At 36.2% G+C, this 17,995-nt stretch overlaps 1 protein-coding gene across 3 annotated transcripts in view; it reads left to right on the forward strand.

Moving 5' to 3' along the window:
* Positions 1 to 17,995, forward strand: part of GRID2 (glutamate ionotropic receptor delta type subunit 2) — a 640,427-nt gene that overhangs the window by 42,644 nt on the left and 579,788 nt on the right. For all 3 annotated transcript variants that reach the window (XM_055587659.1, XM_055587660.1, XM_055587661.1), the window contains exon 2: positions 12,632 to 12,685. The gene's annotated coding sequence lies outside the window, so the exon portion shown is untranslated. The remainder of the gene's footprint in view (positions 1 to 12,631; positions 12,686 to 17,995) is intronic.

Here is a 17,995-nt window from a genome sequence, read left to right on the forward strand (position 1 = left end):
CGAAAGGATATTTACTAGTTATTGACTCTGGCTTTCAACCCTGGCTTTATGATTTGGTTGATTTACTTCAATTTCTTCATATGTAAGGTGGACATAATTGTAATGCTCACATCCTAAGGATGTTGTGAGCATTGAATAAATTATAAAATCACTAAGTCCCTGGCAAATAGTAAGCACTCAAGTGTCAGCTTTTATTATTATTATTATTATTGATATGCTATAAATGGCATTCAAAAAACATTACACTAACCTATTTAATCCTCACTATAGACCTGTAAAAATACTGTATTTCAGATAATCAGGAAACTGCGACTCAGGATAAGTAACATATCTGACTGTCAATAAAAAGACCAAGCATTTCAACTCATATCTAATTATTCAAATTTTGTGTTCTTTTTCTAATACCACATAGTCTCCAAATTCTGAGGTATTTGATCTTTGACATTTGAAATATGGTACTCCTATACCTCATTACCTTGAAAATAGTAAAGGTCTCTGCAGTAGATAAAATATGAATTGAGTCAGTTTCTGATTGATTACTTTTCTGAAACTCAATTTTCTTTATCAAATGGCTTAGTCCTAGGTGCAGTAGGGACCCACAGGTGTATACACATGAGTTAGGGCTATATAATGTTCCTTTATTCACAAACAGCATGTAGTGAAAATCTGGCTTGTGCCTGGCAAAAAGTTTTATTAAAACCCTATGATCTGTCAGTGATTATTCTAAAGGTACAGACCAAATGAAAATGAAATTCTCTCTTTTTTGAAGGTTATATGTAGATGCACAGAAAGAGACAGTAAATAAGTGTGTGTGTGTGTGTGTGCGTGTCTCATGGAGGATAGTGCATGGGGGGTTATTATGGAAGTATTGCCTGCTGGACTGACATTAGGACAGAAAGCTAGATGAAGGGAAGGAGGCACCAGGTGCATGTCTTGAGTGAAAGAACAATCCAGAAGGTCAAGCAAGGGCAAAGATGGACTCTCCTGAGGACCAGCAAGAAAGCCAGCTGAGCTGAGCACAGGGCGTATGGAGGATATAAACACAGGCGCCTCACAGCCAGCTCCGGAGCTGCACACTGTGTGATTAAGACTGGAGGAAAGGCCCAGTGTTAGAGAGCGCAAGAGGGGGAACAGCACTGCCTAGGTTAGGGAGGGAGGAGTGGGAAAGGATTTGACATTTGTTTCAGTCTTTGAATTTTGAGAAATGCTTTGTCAGGGAGAGAGGATAGAGAAGAGATCAAAAGGAATAGAGCAAAAGCATGAAAGTTCACAGTTGTGAAGGGCCTGTATGTTGCCTTTTGATGTGATCAGTAGATTTCTCTGTAAGATTTTTTCTTTATTTGCTTCAAGATACCAAGAAAGCCTTACTTCATAAAACCCAGCAATTAAGTGCAAATGTGTGTCCAAATCATCATTTTAAGCTTCTGATAAAAATCCAAGTAAAAACTTATATTTATTTTTTTAGCCAGTTATACTTAAGAATTAATATACTCTGCCAAGGGTCATTTAGCTTTTAAAATAAATAAAATAAAGTAAATATTTTAATATAATTCATTTCTTGTGCTAAAAGTTAACATATTAGAATATGATAAAAAAAAAAAGGGACAAGGCAAAGGATGAGTGATCTTTCAGCAAACACTGCTTTTCCTAGTTGTTTTGTAACGATGTATGTTTTATCACTATGGCTCACATCTTAAAAAAATACCAGTGCAAGCAGAAACAGTAGCATGGTGGTCCCCTTCACTAGAAATAATTGTCAAATATTTATTTATCTCCTCATCAGGCGAGGTATTAAAATCTTGAATTCACTTTTAATCACTGCTCAGTAATATAGGACACAGGAAAGTGGTCAATGCCATATGAGGAACACAGATTCCCTAGTTTCTTTCTTTAGCACCCAATTTCCACATTAAGAAGCATAGCAGGTAGCATAATGTTGGCCAGATCTCAGCGGTGGCATATTTCCATCTCCCAGGGGGTGTGGGAAGACCCAACTGCACAGCAGTAACAATAGTTCTAGCATATCCGTTTATGAAATAACTTTGGCAGTAATGACAAGAGGATTTGGATGAAAGTATATTTGTGGTCTTCCAGCTGGAAGATCAGAGCAGAAATTCTAAAGCAAGAGGCACAGAGTGGGATGGCAGATAGTGGCTGCTTGGATAAGAACACAAGAGAGTTGGGGGATCCATGCTGAGCTCCAGGGGAAAGGCAAACAAGGCAGTCTTTACAGAATATTCTCTTGCTGCCCACTATCAGTGCAAGAGATTACTAATGCCATCTGCTGGACATACGTGGGATTTAAAAGTGGAATCCAGAGAAATGATACTCCAGTGCCTGTTTACATAGTGGCTTCAGTTCTTCTGATTTCGGTATTGACCATCTGGTGATGTCTATGTGTAGAATCTTCTCTTGTATTGCTGGAAGAGGGTGTTTGGTATGACCAGTGCATTCTCTTCAGTTCAGTTCAGTCGCTCAGTCGTTTCTGACTTTTTGCGACTCCATGAATTGCAGCACGTCAGGCCTCCCTGTCCATCACCAACTCCCAGAATTCACTCAAACTCACATCCATCAAGTCGGTGATGCCATCCAGCCATCTCATCCTCTGTCATCCCCTTCTCTCCCTGCCCCCAATCACTCCCAGCATCAGAGTCTTTTCCAATGAGTCAACTCTTCACATGAGGTGGCCAAAGTATTGGAGTTTCAGCTTTAGCATCAGTCCTTCCAATGACCACCCAGGACTGGTCTCCTTTAGGATGGACTGGTTGGGTCTCCTTGCAGTCCAAGGGACTCTCAAGAGTCTTCTCCAACACCACAGCTCAAAAGCATCAATTCTTCAGCGCTCAGCTTTCTTCACAGTCCAACTCTCACATCCATACATGACCACTGGAAAAACCATAGCCTTGACTAGATGGACCTTTGTTGGCAAAGTAATGTCTCTGCCTTTAAATATGCTATCTAGGTTGGTCATAACTTTCCTTCCAAGGAGTAAGCGTCTTTTAATATCATGGCTGCAGTCACCATCTGCAGTGATTTTGGAGCCCAAAAAAATAATGTCTGACACTGTTTCCACTGTTTCCCCATCTATTTGCCATGAAGTGATGGGACCAGATGCCATGATCTTCGTTTTCTGAATGTTGAGCTTTAAGCCACTTTTTCACTCTCCGCTTTCACTTTCATCAAGAGGCTTTTTAGTTCCTCTTCACTTTCTGCCATAAGGGTGGTGTCATCTGCATATCTGAAGTTATTGATATTTCTCCCAGAAATCTTGATTCCAGCTTGTGCTTCTTCCAGCCCAGCGTTTCTCATGATGTACTCTGCATAGAAGTTAAATAAGCAGGGTGACAATATGTAGCCTGGACGTACTCCTTTTCCTATTTGGAACCAGTCTGTTGTTCCATGTCCAGTTCTAACTGTTGCTTCCTGACCTGCATATAGGTTTCTCAAAAGGTAGGTCAGGTGGTCTGGTAATCCCATCTCTTTCAGAATTTCCCACAGTTTATTGTGATCCACACAGTCAAAAGCTTTGGCATAGTCAATAAAGCAGAAATAGATGTTTTTCTGGAACTCTCTTGCTTTTTTCCATGATCCAGCAGATGTTGGCAATTTGGTTTCTGGGTCCTCTGCCTTTTCTAAAACCAGCCTTAATATCTGGAAGTTCACGGTTCATGTATTGCTGAAGCCTGGGTTGGACAATTCTGAGCATTACTTTAGTAGTGTGTGAGATGAGTGCAATTGTGCGGTAGTTTGAGCATTCTTCAGCATTGCCTTTCTTTGTGATTGGAATGAAAACTGACCTTTTCCAGTCCTGTGGCCACTGCTGAGTTTTCCAAATTTGCTGGCATATTGAGTGCAGCACTTTCACAGCATCATCTTTCAGGATTTGAAATAGCTCAACTGAAATTCCATCACCTCCACTAGCTTTGTTCATAGTGATGCTTTCTAAGGCCCACTTGACTTCACATTCCAGGATGTCTGGCTCTGAGTGAGTGATCACACCATCTTGATTATCTGGGTCGTGAAGATCTTTTTTGTACAGTTCTTCAGAGTATTCTTGCCACCTCTTCTTAATATCTTCTGCTTCTGTTAGGTCCATACCATTTCTGTCCTTTATCGAGCCCACTTTGCATGAAATGTCCCCTTGGTATCTCTAATTTATTGAAGCACTCTCTAGTCTTTCCCATTCTGTTGTTTGCCTCTATTTCTTTGCACTGATTGCTGAGGAAGGCTTTCTTATCTCTCCTTGCTATTCTTTGGAACTCTGCATTCAAATGAGAATATCTTTCCTTTTCTCCTTTGCTTTTCACTTCTCTTCTTTGCACAGCTATTTGTAAGGCCTCCTCAGACAACCATTTTGCTTTTTTGCATTTCTGTTCCACGGGGAAGGTCTTGATCCCTGTCTCCTGTGCAATATCAAAACTCTATTAGCCTTTGCCCTGCTTCATTCTGTACTCCAAGGCCAAATTTGCCCATTTCTCCAGGTGTTTCTTGACTTCCTACTTCTGCATTCCAGGCCCCTATAATGAAAAGGACATCTTTTTTGGGTGTTAGTTCTAAAAGGTTTTGTAGGTCTTCATAGAATCATTCATCTTCAGCTTCTTCAGAGTTATTGGTCGGGACATAGACTTGGATTACTGTGATATTGAATGGTTTGTCTTGGAAACGAACAGAGATCATTCTGTCATTTTTGAGATCGTATCCAAGAACTGCATTTTGGACTCTTCTGTTCACTATGATGGCTACTCCATTTCCTCTAAGGGATTCTTGCCCACAGTAGTTGATATAATGGTCATCTGAGTTAAATTCACCCATTCCAGTCCATTTTAGTTTGCTGATTCCTAAATTGTTGATGTTCACACTTTCCATCTCCTGTTTGACCACTTCCAATTTGCCTTAATTGATGGACCTAAGATTCCAGGTTCCTATGCAACATTGCTCTTTATACCATTGCACTTTACTTCCATCACCAGTCACATCCACAACTGGGTGGTGTTTTTGCTTTGGCTCCATCTCTTCATTCTTTCTGGAGTTATTTCTCCACTCTTCTCCAGTAGCATATGGGGCACCTAACGACCTGGGGAGTTCATCTTTCTACATGAACTCCACACTTGAACTCTACACATGGACATCACCAGATGGTCAATACTGAAATCAAGTTGATTATATTCTTTGCAGCCAAAGATGGAAAAGCTCTATACAGTCAGCAAAAACAGGACTAGAAGCTGACTGTGGCTCAGATCATGAACTCCTTATTGCCGAATTCAGACTTAAATTGAAGAAAGTAGGGAAAACCACTAGACCATTTAGGTATGACCTAAATCAAATCACTTACGATTATCCAGTGGAAGTGACAAATAGATTCAAGGGATTAGAAGTGATAGACAGAGTGCCTGATCAACTATGGACGGAGGTTCACATGATTATACAGGAGACAGTGATCAAGACATTCCCTAAGAAAAGAAAATGCAAAAAAGGCAAAACAGTTGACTGAGGAGGCCTTACAAACAGCTATGAAACACAGAGAAGTGAAAGGCAAAGAAGAAAAGGAAAGATATAAGCATCTGAATGCAGAGTTCCAAAGAATAGCCAGGGGAGATAAGAAAGCCTTCCTCAGTGATCAATGCAAAGAAATAGAGGAAAACAACAGAATGGGAAAGACTAGAGATCTCTGGCAAAACTAATACAATTATGTAAAGTTTAAAAATAAAATAAAATTAAAAATAAATAAATAAAATAAATTAAAAAAAAAAAAAGAAGAAAATTAGAGATACCAAGGGAACATTTCATGCAAAGATGGGCACAATAAAAGACAGAAATGGTATGGACCTAACAGAAGCAGAAGGTTTTAAGAAGGGGTGGCAAGAATCCACAGAAGAACTATACAAAAAAGATCTTCACGACCCAGATAATCTTGATGATGTGATCACTCCCCTAGAGCCAGACATAGTGGAATGAGAAGTCAATTGGACCTTAGGAAGCGTCACTATGAACAAAGCTAATAGAGGTGATGGAATTCCAGTTGACTATTTCAAATCCTAAAAGATGATGCTGTGAAAGTGCTGCACTCAATATGCCAGCAAACTAGGAATACTCAGCAGTGGCCAAAGGACTGGAAAAGGTCAGTTTTCATTCCAATCCCAAAGAAAGACAATGCTGAAAATGCTCAAACTACCACACAATTGTACTCTTCTCATATGCTAGCAAAGGAATGCTCAAAATTCTCCCACCAGTCTTCAACAGTATGTGAACTGCTGGATTTAGAAAAGGCAGAAGAACCTGAGATCAAATTGCCAACATCCGCTGGATCATTCGAAAAAGCAAGAGAATTCCAGAAAAACATCTACTTCTGCTTTATTGACCACCCAAAACCTTCGACTGTGTGGATGACAAAAAACTGTGGAAAATTCTTAAAGAGATGGGATTACCAGACCACTTGACCTGCCTCCTGAGAAATCTGCATTCAGGTCAAGAAGCAACAGTTAGAACTGGACACGGAACAACAGACTGGTTCCATGAGAAAGGAGTACTTCCAGGCTACATATTGTCACCCTGCTTATTTAACTTATATTCAGAGTACATCATGAGAAATGCTGGACTAGATGAAGTACAAGCTGGAATAAAGATTGCTGGGAGAAATATCAATAACCTCAGATATGCTAAGAAAACTAAGAAAACTTAGTTTTCTTAACCTTAGAAAAAGTAAGAAAAAAATTAGAAAAACCTTAGGAAAAAACTTAGAATAACCTTAGAAAAACTAAGAAAACCTTAGAAAAACTAACCTTAGAAAACTTAACCTCAGAAAACTAAGATCATGGCAATTTGATCTCTGGTTCCTCTGCCTTTTTTAAATCCAGTGGTTTGCATACTGTTGAAGACTGACCTGGAGAATTTTGAGCATTTTGAGATAGGTGTCACAAGGATGATACCACCTTTATGGCAGAAAGCGGAGAACTAAAGAGTTGCCTGATGAAAGTGAAAGTGGAGAGTGAATAAGTTGGCTTATAACTCAACATTCAGAAGACTAAGATCATGGCATCTGGTCCCGTCACTTCATGGGAAATAGATGGGGAAACAGTGGAAATAGTGACAGACTATTTTGGGGGGCTCCAAAATCACTACAGATTGTGACTGCAGCCAGGAAATTAAAAGCCACTTGCTCCTTGGGAAAAAAGTTATGACCAACCTAGACAGCTTATTAAAAAGCAGAAACATTATTTGGCAACAAAGGTCCATCTAGAGAAACCTGTGTTTTTTCCAATAGTCATGTATGGAAGTGAGAGTTGGACTATAAAGAAAGCTAAGCACTGATGAATTGATGCTTTGAACTGTGGTGTTGAAGAAGACTCTTGAGAGTCCCTTGGAAAGCAAGGAGATCCAACTAGTCTATCCTAAAGGAAATTAGTCCTGAATATTCATTGGAAGGGCTGATGCTAAAGCTGAAACTCCAGTACTTTGGCCACCTGATGCAAAGAACTGACTCATTTGAAAAGACCCTGATGCTGGGAAAGATTGAAATCGGGAGAAGGGGCTGACTGAAGATGAGGTGGTTGGATGGCATCGCTGACTCAATGGACATGAGTTTGAGTAATGTCCGGGAGTTGGTGATGGACACGGAGACCTGGTGTGTTGAAGTCCATGGGGTTGCAAAGAGTTGAGGGACTGAGGGACTGAACTGAACTGAACTCACTTCTTCTAGTGAGAGGAAGACCAAATAAGCTAAAAACAAAAACAAAGTCATGTGCATGTATAGTGTACCTGAAGTCTGGGGTTTTGTATTATGACTCTGTATTTCAGAAAATTATAGTATTTAATTGTATTGTGTTTTATAGCAGAACTCTATTGTATTAATAGTACAGTTGACCCATATATGACACTCAGGCAATTGGATATTGAGTTTGTACCGTAAATCCATGAATTCCTTGCTAATAATCTATTATGTACTATAAATTTTACACTTGATATATATCTTTCTATATTTTATTGGAAAAGAAATAGTGATTTGATTTGATTTTATCTTATTTTAACTAGAAATTGATAAAAATTTAGATTTATAAAAAATGAAAAGAAGAACAAATATTACTCTTGTTAGATCTATTACATATGCATTTGGGTTTTACATAAAATATGTTGATTCAACTTTTTGTATAAGTTTTGTTTTGTGAAAAAAAATTCCTGTATTAGTTGGAAAACTCTCTCTAGGATTATTATAAGGCCATGCTTTTGAAATTATGGATTTTCTTGTGGTGCTTCAGTACAATTTTAGAACTCTTAAATATGTGTGACTAAATTAGCATAGGTTCTAGTCTATATCTCCCCAAAAGTACTAATCCCATGAGATTTGTATTGGGGGAAAAATGGTTTCCATGATCAAAATATTTTGGAATATGCTAAATTCCAAGTACCTCGGAGATCTATAAAGCACATTTATTAAAGTATGAGGTGTTGATATTCACTGAGAGTTTTTAGTATGTGCTATTATTGCATTTAACCTTTTTCATGACTGTCTTGGTGGTAGTTTAGTTGTGGGTCCTGTCATGAACCCTAATGACAAAGAAGGAAACTGAGGCCACAGAACTGGTCATATGTTCAAAGTCACACTGTAAGATAATAAAGAAAAATCTCTGACTTCAGAGCTCATGCTCTTAAGTCTGAAGCCATATGCTCAAAATAATAATGTATAAAACAATATTACACATTAATATGACTTTTATGTTAGTTATATTTCAATATTGATATTAATCTGTTAAAAGCTTTGAGGATTAATGCAGTAATACATCTCTTTAACTTGGCTTAACTCAACATTTCTAAATCGGGTTTGGCTACAGAAAGCTAACAAATTTTAGTGAAAATAGTGTCCCACAGAATACAGTTTGAGAAATGCAGATATAAGCTATAGTATCACAGTAGATGAGGAGCCAGGATGGGAGTAACTTTTCAGTATTTCTTTGGCCACTTGCTCCAAATAACTGCGAGTGCCTTTCCCGAGGCAGACTGTCACTCAAGGATTCCACTTGACAATTTGGAATGGGCAGTAGTAGCAAGCAAACACCTGATATGTTTGCTGCTGCAGATGCACAGAGCATGGGAACCCTTTGCATAAATGTGGATTATGTAGTATATCCTGCAAAGGGAGTGAGCTTAATTTAGTTAAGCTACAAGGTTGAGTGAAAAACAGCATGCTGCTGTTATTGTTGAGTCAATTAAATTGTCCTCTGTGCTCATAGGAACTGTTCCACGTTTATTACCAGTGAGATATACGCTCCGGCAGTTTCTTTGCTTTGGATTGTCTTATATTTAGCACATCTAAAGATTTGAGAACGGATGATGGAAGACATGGTGATAAATTGTCAAGCTTTTCTAAAGATTCAGAAGTTCTAAAGTTCCTGCCAGTGACAGATGGTCTGTCCTTACTCATCGCTTATCTTCCTGACAGGACTTGATTTTTTCCCCCCTTTTTTGTTCAATTTTCTTAAAGTAAGCTAAGCTGCTTGGGAAGTAGGATAGTCTCATTTGTTATAACTGTGTTACTCTACATTGATGTAGAAACAACTCTATATGAATATGAACCTGGGTCCCTCTATGTTATTAATGTATACATGTGTAGTGATAAGCGAGAAACATGGGACAAGAGGGGAGAAAAACAGATAACCAAGGAAAACCCCTACTTCCTTTATTCGTGTTATATTGTAACCCAACCTACTAGTTAAACCATTGGTTAATCTTTTCTTACTGCCATTGTCTTTCATAGCCCAAGCATCACGTGATCTTTTGGGCAGTGCTTATTATTATATGGTAATACAGTATACATTATTTGTAGGACCTTTATTATTTCATAACAATCAACGAAAATTGAAATTTGGGAGTAAATAGTATAGTTAGGCTGTACTAACTTGCTAGACATTTATATAAGTCCACAGAATGAAACCGATCAACTATAACAGTGATGGAATTAGGTATAAAATAGGTTCCCACTAGAAAAATAAAAGGGAGTAAATATTTCAATCAAATCGCTTAATCCTTTTCATTGGCTTAAAATATGTTTACTGCTGAAATAGGAAATGTGCTACTTAAGTAAGGAAGATAAGAAAAAGAAACAATTTCTCTGTTCTGAGTTCTAGTATGTTGTTCTTTAGTTGCTCAGTCGTGCCCGACTCTTTTGCGACCTCATGATCCTGTAGCCGGCCAGGTTCCTCTGTCTATGGGATCTTCCAGGCAAGAATGTAATTAATAGAGTCAGTTGCCATTTCCTACTCCAGGGGATCTTCCTGACCCAGGGATCGAACCTGTGTCCCCTGCAAGTCTCCTGCATTACAGACAGACTCTTTACCACTAAGCCACTGAGAAAGCCCCTAGTATAAATGTAAATATGAAGACTTAAAATATTCTAGAATGCCTTACATATCTTCTTAATCCTTTGTCCAGTTGTATTACTAATTCAGTCCTTCAAGCTGGTAATGCAGTTAGTTCGATACATTACTTAGTCTAAAATATATCAAACGGAAAGTGATTAATATGAATAAAAAGTTAAATTATCAGATAGATGTATTGATTTAGTATTTATAATAGTTGTTTGATATTTGTTATCTACAAAAATAACTGAGAATTTATTTTTATGTAAATATGTCTTTCCTAAGAGTATTCACTTTAGCTCCATTTAATTGGGAAAAACATAAACAATATTATTATCACTCCTTTTTACCTTTTCTTTTAACTCTACTGTAAAATTTATTTCTCTGGGGATATATGTATATATTAATATATACATATATTACACACTGCTGCTGCTGCTAAGTTGCTTCAGTCGTGTCTGACTCTGTGCGACCCCAGAGATGGCAGCCCACCCGTCCCTGTGATTCTCCAGGCAAGAACACTGGAGAGGGTTGCCTTTTCCTTCTCCAATGCATGAAAGTGAAAAGTGAAAGTGAAGTCGCACAGTCGTGTCCCACTCTTAGCGACCCCATGGACTGCAGCCTACCAGGCTCCTCCGTCCATGGGATTTTCCAGGCAGGAGTACTGGAGTTGGGTGCCATTGCCTTCTCCATATTACACACTAGTATAGATATAATAGTATGTCATATATACATATCAACATAATATATAAATATACACTTTATATAAATAGCTTTTAAAACACTTATTTTGTATAACACTTTTTATTGCTAATAAGTTACTGGTGATAGTTTATCTAAGGTGATTAAAGTAAAATAATTATTAAATTAGAAACAATGGATGCCATTACTGGTATAAAGTGACTTTTTAAGCTAAAATTGAAAACTGCCATTGGTCATACTTTCTACATTGTTTCACCTAAAGTTGAACATGTGTATATTTCAAAAGCAATAATAATAGTATAGTTTAAAAATAGATCACATGTCCTCACTTCTGTGATAAGATATTTATTAAGGCACCTTAGTAAGATCATGGGAATCTATGGGATGATATATATGGAAATAGTATAAAATGTATACCAAAATTTAAAAAATATTCTCCAAATAATTATATAATTGAGAAAGTATTGACTCACATAAATGTAATTCCAATTGTTTTTCATGGTGCAATGGATCTTTCAGTAGGCATTTCTCAGTAGGACAAAGACTAACCCCAAAAAGTAATTTATGCATTGTGTATGCATTAGTCACTCAATTGTGTCAGACTCCCTGCGACCCCATGGATTGTAGCCCACCAGTCTTGACCATGGGATTCTCCAGGCAAGAATACTGGAGTGGATTGCAATTTTCCTCTCCAAAAGTAATTCATCAGTTCAGTTCAGTTCAGTCGCTCAGTCGTGTCCGACTCCTTGCGACCCCATGAATCGCAGCACGCCAGGCCTCCCTGTCCATCACCAACTCCCGGAGTTCACTCAGACTCACGTCCATCGAGTCAGTGATGCCATCCAGCCATCTCATCATCTGTCGTCCCCTTTTCCTCTTGCCCCCAATCCCTCCCAGCATCAGTCTTTTCCAATGAGTCAACTCTTCACATGAGGTGGCCAAAGTACTGGAGTTTCAGCTTTAGCGTCATTCCCTCCAAAGAAATCCCAGGGCTGATCTCCTTCAGAATGGACTGGTTGGATCTGTCCATCACTTTTATAGTCTTTTTATTCAGATAATTTTACAATTGGATCTCCTCAATACACATACTCAAAAGTTTTTGGAACATGGACATTTTACTTTGTCAAGACGATGACAAAACACATACACAGGGAAGTAACAGATAAGAATGTTAAATTAGAGCCAGATAATGGAAGGATATATACTTAGATATTTATTAGGTAGATGATACAAGGTCACCAAAGCTTTATTTGGACTAGGAAATTCAATGCAAATTCTACTCAGTTAAATCACAAAAACAGTATTATTTGTATTCTTTTTTCATTCGAAGCCTTTGTTTTTCTAGGCTTTTAATTAACTTTATTTTCAAACTTAGAGAGTCTACACTGCACTTACAAGATGAACACAAATGCTTCTACCATGTTTTACTGTAACGGTTTTCCATTTTCAGTTGACTTTTCAGTTGAAAAGGACCTTTCCAACATGTGATACATCTTTGTCATTTGTCAAGAATATCTTTTTAGTTTGGTTTGTTTTTCACAATTAATGCTGACTGATAGCTGGTTTGTTTTCTGTTCCAGGTTGTGGAGACTAATTTGGTTGCTTTTGACTGTCACTGGATCATTATAAATGAGGTAAATCTAACTAAACCTTACTGTCGACTCTGAGTCCTGTTTTCATAAGTATAGTCACGGCTACAGCTTTGAGTTTCTAACAGGAACACAGAGTAAACTTTCAGCTCACTGAAAGGATGCTGTTAAATAAAATAGAATAAGGAGTTTTTGCAAATTATAAAGGGCTTTGTATGAATAAAGTAAATACAGAATGTCTTCCCCACTGAGTATCTTTTAGCCTTTTCCGTTGGTACACACTGCTTACATCAGAGATCATTTTTATAAAAAGTACAGTTCTTCTTTGTACGCAAAGTGAATCCCTCCCAGTGGAGGGCCTGTGTTCCATTTATATTTTACTGTTGTTTCTAGAACTTTTATATCCCACCCACCCCCTTACTACAAGTGGATTAAATAGTTCCTCACATGAATATGAATAAATAAGAGCAGATTGTTTTGCTTTTCATAAAGAAACACAACTGTTTTAAAATCTACCAACTTGTCAAATTTCTTGTGGAAGATTTTTTTGCAAAAACAATGCATAAGATTAAAAATACAGTATTATAACACGAGAGCCCTGTGAAATAGGTTGTACCATTAGCACCTGCCAGTCAGAGTTAGAAAGGAAAATGAGTAGATTAGTCAGGGACAAGTAATGAGATATAGATCTAGTATTCAGTATATCTATTACTTATGGAAAAAATAATGTGTTGTTTATCAAATGATACTAATGTTGAATTATAGAATAATACATTTTATCTCAGGAGCAAAGTAGCATTTTTGACAAGAATTCTACTCTTGAATTCAGCAAGATAGGCTCAATCCTGACTTTGAAATTGGTTCATAGCTGTGTTACTATGGATATATAATAAAATATCCTGTGCCTCAGGGGTTATTTATTAGCTTGTACTGTATGTACAACAACATTTACTTTACCAGTTCTTAATGAAAATTAAGTGAAATATTATTGAATGCTCTGAACATGGTGCCTGACAAATGACAGTAAATGGTATTGCAATAATGATCAGAGTACATTAAAAGTTCACAGATCACTTACTCACATATTATTTTGTTGAATAAAAAATAGTGTTATGAAGTATTGAGGAAATGGGGTCTTGCCTTTCCATATTTGGCAAAACTAATACAATTATGTAAAGTTTAAAAATAAAATAAAATTTAAAAAGAGAGAGAAATAAAAATGATTCTAGTTTCAAGTTGTTTCTGCTACAACACCCTTCACTGATGAATTTTAGCTCTCTTGATGGTTCTTTTTGTTCAGTTTAAAGGCACTGGAAACATTTTACAAACCTATTTTTTGCCTGCCAGACTTTGATTCTACATGATTTGTCGGCGTATTTCTTATGTCAGATTAAGATGTGTTCTTCAGAGATCCCTACAGATAATGTGTGTATGTCAGATCTGCTTTTCAATGAAGTTTTTAAGTCAATCTAGAATGGGTAAACATCAGAATGGATTAAGGGAAAGGGAGACAACAAACCAACCACATACCTAGAAATACCTTTTCTAGGTATTTTTATCTCTTTTTTCCCAAAGAATCTAAAGTTGAAATAAATCGAATGGTTTGTCAAATATTATGCAACTATTAAGTGGTAATAATGGGATTTAAAACTTAGTCTTTTCCAGTCTAAAGCTTTGGTTGTTGTTGCTTTTTTTAAAAATAATTTTCCTTATAGATTATATTTTTGAAATTTATGCTCCTAAATTTCAACCTTATAGGAGCCAGTAAGTTTTCTGTTACTTTTTGTCTTTAGCTTAATATTTTCTGGATTACTATTTTTTGAAATAGAGAATCCTCCTAATTTCTTATTTTTGTTTCACACCCACCTTCTGATGGGGAGTAGGCCACTCAGCTTTTTTGATGTGAAACAAACTGGAGCTGTTTTACTTGTTTGTGTCAATATTGATGACTAGGGGGGAAAAGTGATTACTTGCCTCTTTACAGACATGGATTAATCAAACAAATTAACACTTACAGTTGATAAATGGAATGCCCATTCTTTTCTATTCTTTGGTAAGATTGCAGAAAGGACCCCTGAATTAACATTTTCCCCATATTCAACTTAACTTCTAATGTTATCCTCGTATCTTGAACATGTGAACCCAGGTAGAGAGAGCTTCCCATGACACCAATGACCGTCTGTCTACTGCTTGCTTGTCAGTTTGTGCTATGGAAGAAACTGCTTTTTCATATTATAAAGAGGAAGTTTAAGTAGTATGTATTTCATTTATGGAAAGAGCACTAGCTTATATTTTACTATATCTTTCATAAAGATTGTAACTCATTCTGTTAAACTTCTCATTACGTTTTATTTCATAAAATATTAGGGCCAATGATGTCTTTCAACAACTGTTTCATAATTTGAGTCCCTATTTTACAAAAAAAAAATCCACACAAAAAACAATCTGACTAATAACTCAATAAATATTAGAAGTATAAAACACAGTATAGAAAACCTCAGTATTTTCTCATTCACATGTTTCCCACTGTAAATTTTTATAACTATAGCTTCACTTTTACCATTACTGAAACCCTTATCTCTTTTTTACTCACAGTCCTCCTTACTAGTCCTTGAGCAGAGATATAATTTTAGGCAGAGCAGGTCAATACCACTTAGTCTTTGAAAAATCTCATGGTCACAGCCTGCACTGTTTACATTGGTTATTATATTTTTTCCCTAAACTAGGTTAAAAAAATCAGAAATCAAGTATATTTTCTATACTTTCATCCCTAAGAAATACCATCCATATATGTATCTGTGCTCAGCCCTCTTAATTCTACATGATTCCATCCAGCCACTTCATTCTCTCTGAAATATGCCTCAGGAAACTTGAGTCTCACTACATTTATTTGTTTTATAGGTCTGTTTATAATAAATGAATCAAAATTTATCTTAATTTCCATAAAATGAGAAACATGAACTCCTCAGGTTTCCTAGGAAAATAATAAACTCTAAAAGGAGCAACAACAACAACAAAATCCAACAACTTGCAAATTCCCATTTTGTTTGAACATGGACATTATGAATCTGATTAGTTTGCTTTGTGTAGCTACTATTTTGTTGCTAATTTTAAAATGAGTTGCAAACATTTACTTAATCTTATTGCACCAACAGTTTCTCAAAGAAACTATAAATCAAAGTTGGCATTGTGCATGGTGATACAAATTGATGCTAAAGCTTGAAAACAGTAAATTTGTTTCATTTGCATCAAATGTGCTATAATAATGAGAGGCTATGCTAGTTCATATGGTGTAATCAATCATACACTAGTAGTTGGAAATGGTATTTATCTTTTCCCTGCAATCAGGTGATCCAGCAGAGAACAGCCTTTCCTTATAAGTATTGTCATCCTTTCAGGGTCCCGAAACAGATGGCCTAGCACTTTATTTAAGTTTTACAAGTTAGAAGCTCAGATAAGAAGATATACATACATAAATACATATTAGAAGTATAGAACACGGTATAGAAAACCTCAGTTCTTTTCTCATTCGCATGTTAGTTTCCTACTGTAAATTGTTATAAATGTCACTTCACTTTGTTACTGAAACCCTTGGCTGTTTTTTCCCCACAGCCCTCCTAACTAGTCCTTGAGCAGAGATATAACTTTAGGCAGAGCAGGTCAATACCACTTAGTGTTTCAATACCACTTAATACACACACACACACACACTGTTTAGAGCAGCAAGAAGCATAATGCTATATGTAGTCTTCCATTCCCTGATGATACTAAACCTGACCCTTGGTGTCCTGACTTCTTATTTAAAAACTAGTTTTTTAGTTTAAGCCATTATTCTCTGCTAATCACTGCTTACTTCTGCAGTGAAGAAGTTGTTGTTATGGTTGAAATTTGAATATGTGTAATGAATATTTTTCATTTTTCTAGTTTGGTGATTAATTGAACTGCTCTCTACTAATCTGTCAAGCAGAAAGTTGACATTCTGTTCCTCTTTCCACTTTTATAGTCTGCAGTTGGTTTTTTTCCATGTTTCATGGTATTTGTATAATAATTTCACATTACTGTTAAACTTTATGGAAGCATCAAAGGGTCTTTTTTGTTAAAGTATGGAGAGCATAAACATACCAATAACACAACAATAAATATAATTTTTCAAATTATACTACATAGCACACTGCTTAATATCATTACTAAAATCTGCTTTATTTATAATAGATAAAGTTATTAAAGCACCCCAGTGTCTCTACTTAAAGTTTCAAGGATCTATCTTTCAAAGATGGTTTGCTGAAATCTTGCCATTCATTCAATTTTTTATTTGACAATACATTTAATGAATACCTACTATACGCCGAGAACTTCATTAGATATTAAGAGATAAAAGATAGGAAAGGAGGAAGGAATCCTATTCTGAAATAGTTTATGTAATACAGATTAGCATCCGATCTAATAGATTTTGAGTCATTCCTTCCCTGGAATTCTATTAACTTAAGCTTAAAGCTGATATCCTACAAGGATTCAGGAGTGATCCAATTCTCCTAAAAGATTTGTTCTGGAAATTGGCTGTTTCTGGTGGAGTTATAGCCCTACCAGATATTTTAGCTTTCCCCTTCCTTGGCTTTGACTCCATTCAGAATTCACCCTATGTTAAACTAGCACAGTAAAGTGAATAAGAATCTTTTCTCGGATATATTGATTCGACTCTTGATAATTTTTGATTATCCATGTAAATAATTTTTGGAGAAAAAAAAAGGCTGAATGCTTTGCTCTTAAAGAAGAACACTTGAGAAAAATTAAGTACACTAAAACATTTTTTCATTGCAATATTAATTCTTATTTCATAAATATACTCACTGAAATAAATAATACAAAAATGACAAATAATGTTTAATTTACTTTCTTTAAATTCCTTCAGACTCAGGAAATGTCTATATAACCTAGTAGCATATTTAGGTAGTACAGGGGACTCAGTTGAGTGTGTGGTAAACTAGTTCTTCATATGATTATTTTTTAAATCAGTTATTTTAACATTTTTAAAAGTCTGCACATTTGAACAGCGTAGATTCCAATAGATTATACAACAGCTTCATATTTTAATAAGGCAGCTTACCTAACAATTGTCTTTTAAAAATATTTCTTAAAAGATTAAATATTTACTTGGCTTCCACTGTTTACATGACATTGTATTTACCACTTTTGAAATGCATCTTCTGGAATGTAGAAGTTCTGTAAATATAAAATAGCTACTTAATCAAGTTTTCATATCACTATCAAACTATTTTTGAGATCAGGTGTCAAAACTAAAACTGCAAGTGAATTTTTTGAGACAGATTGTCTGTTAGCTTCATTCAGAATGGCAGA

Source organism: Bubalus kerabau, chromosome 7 (genome assembly GCF_029407905.1).
Source record: "Bubalus kerabau isolate K-KA32 ecotype Philippines breed swamp buffalo chromosome 7, PCC_UOA_SB_1v2, whole genome shotgun sequence".
Taxonomy (NCBI): Eukaryota; Metazoa; Chordata; class Mammalia; order Artiodactyla; family Bovidae; genus Bubalus; species Bubalus kerabau.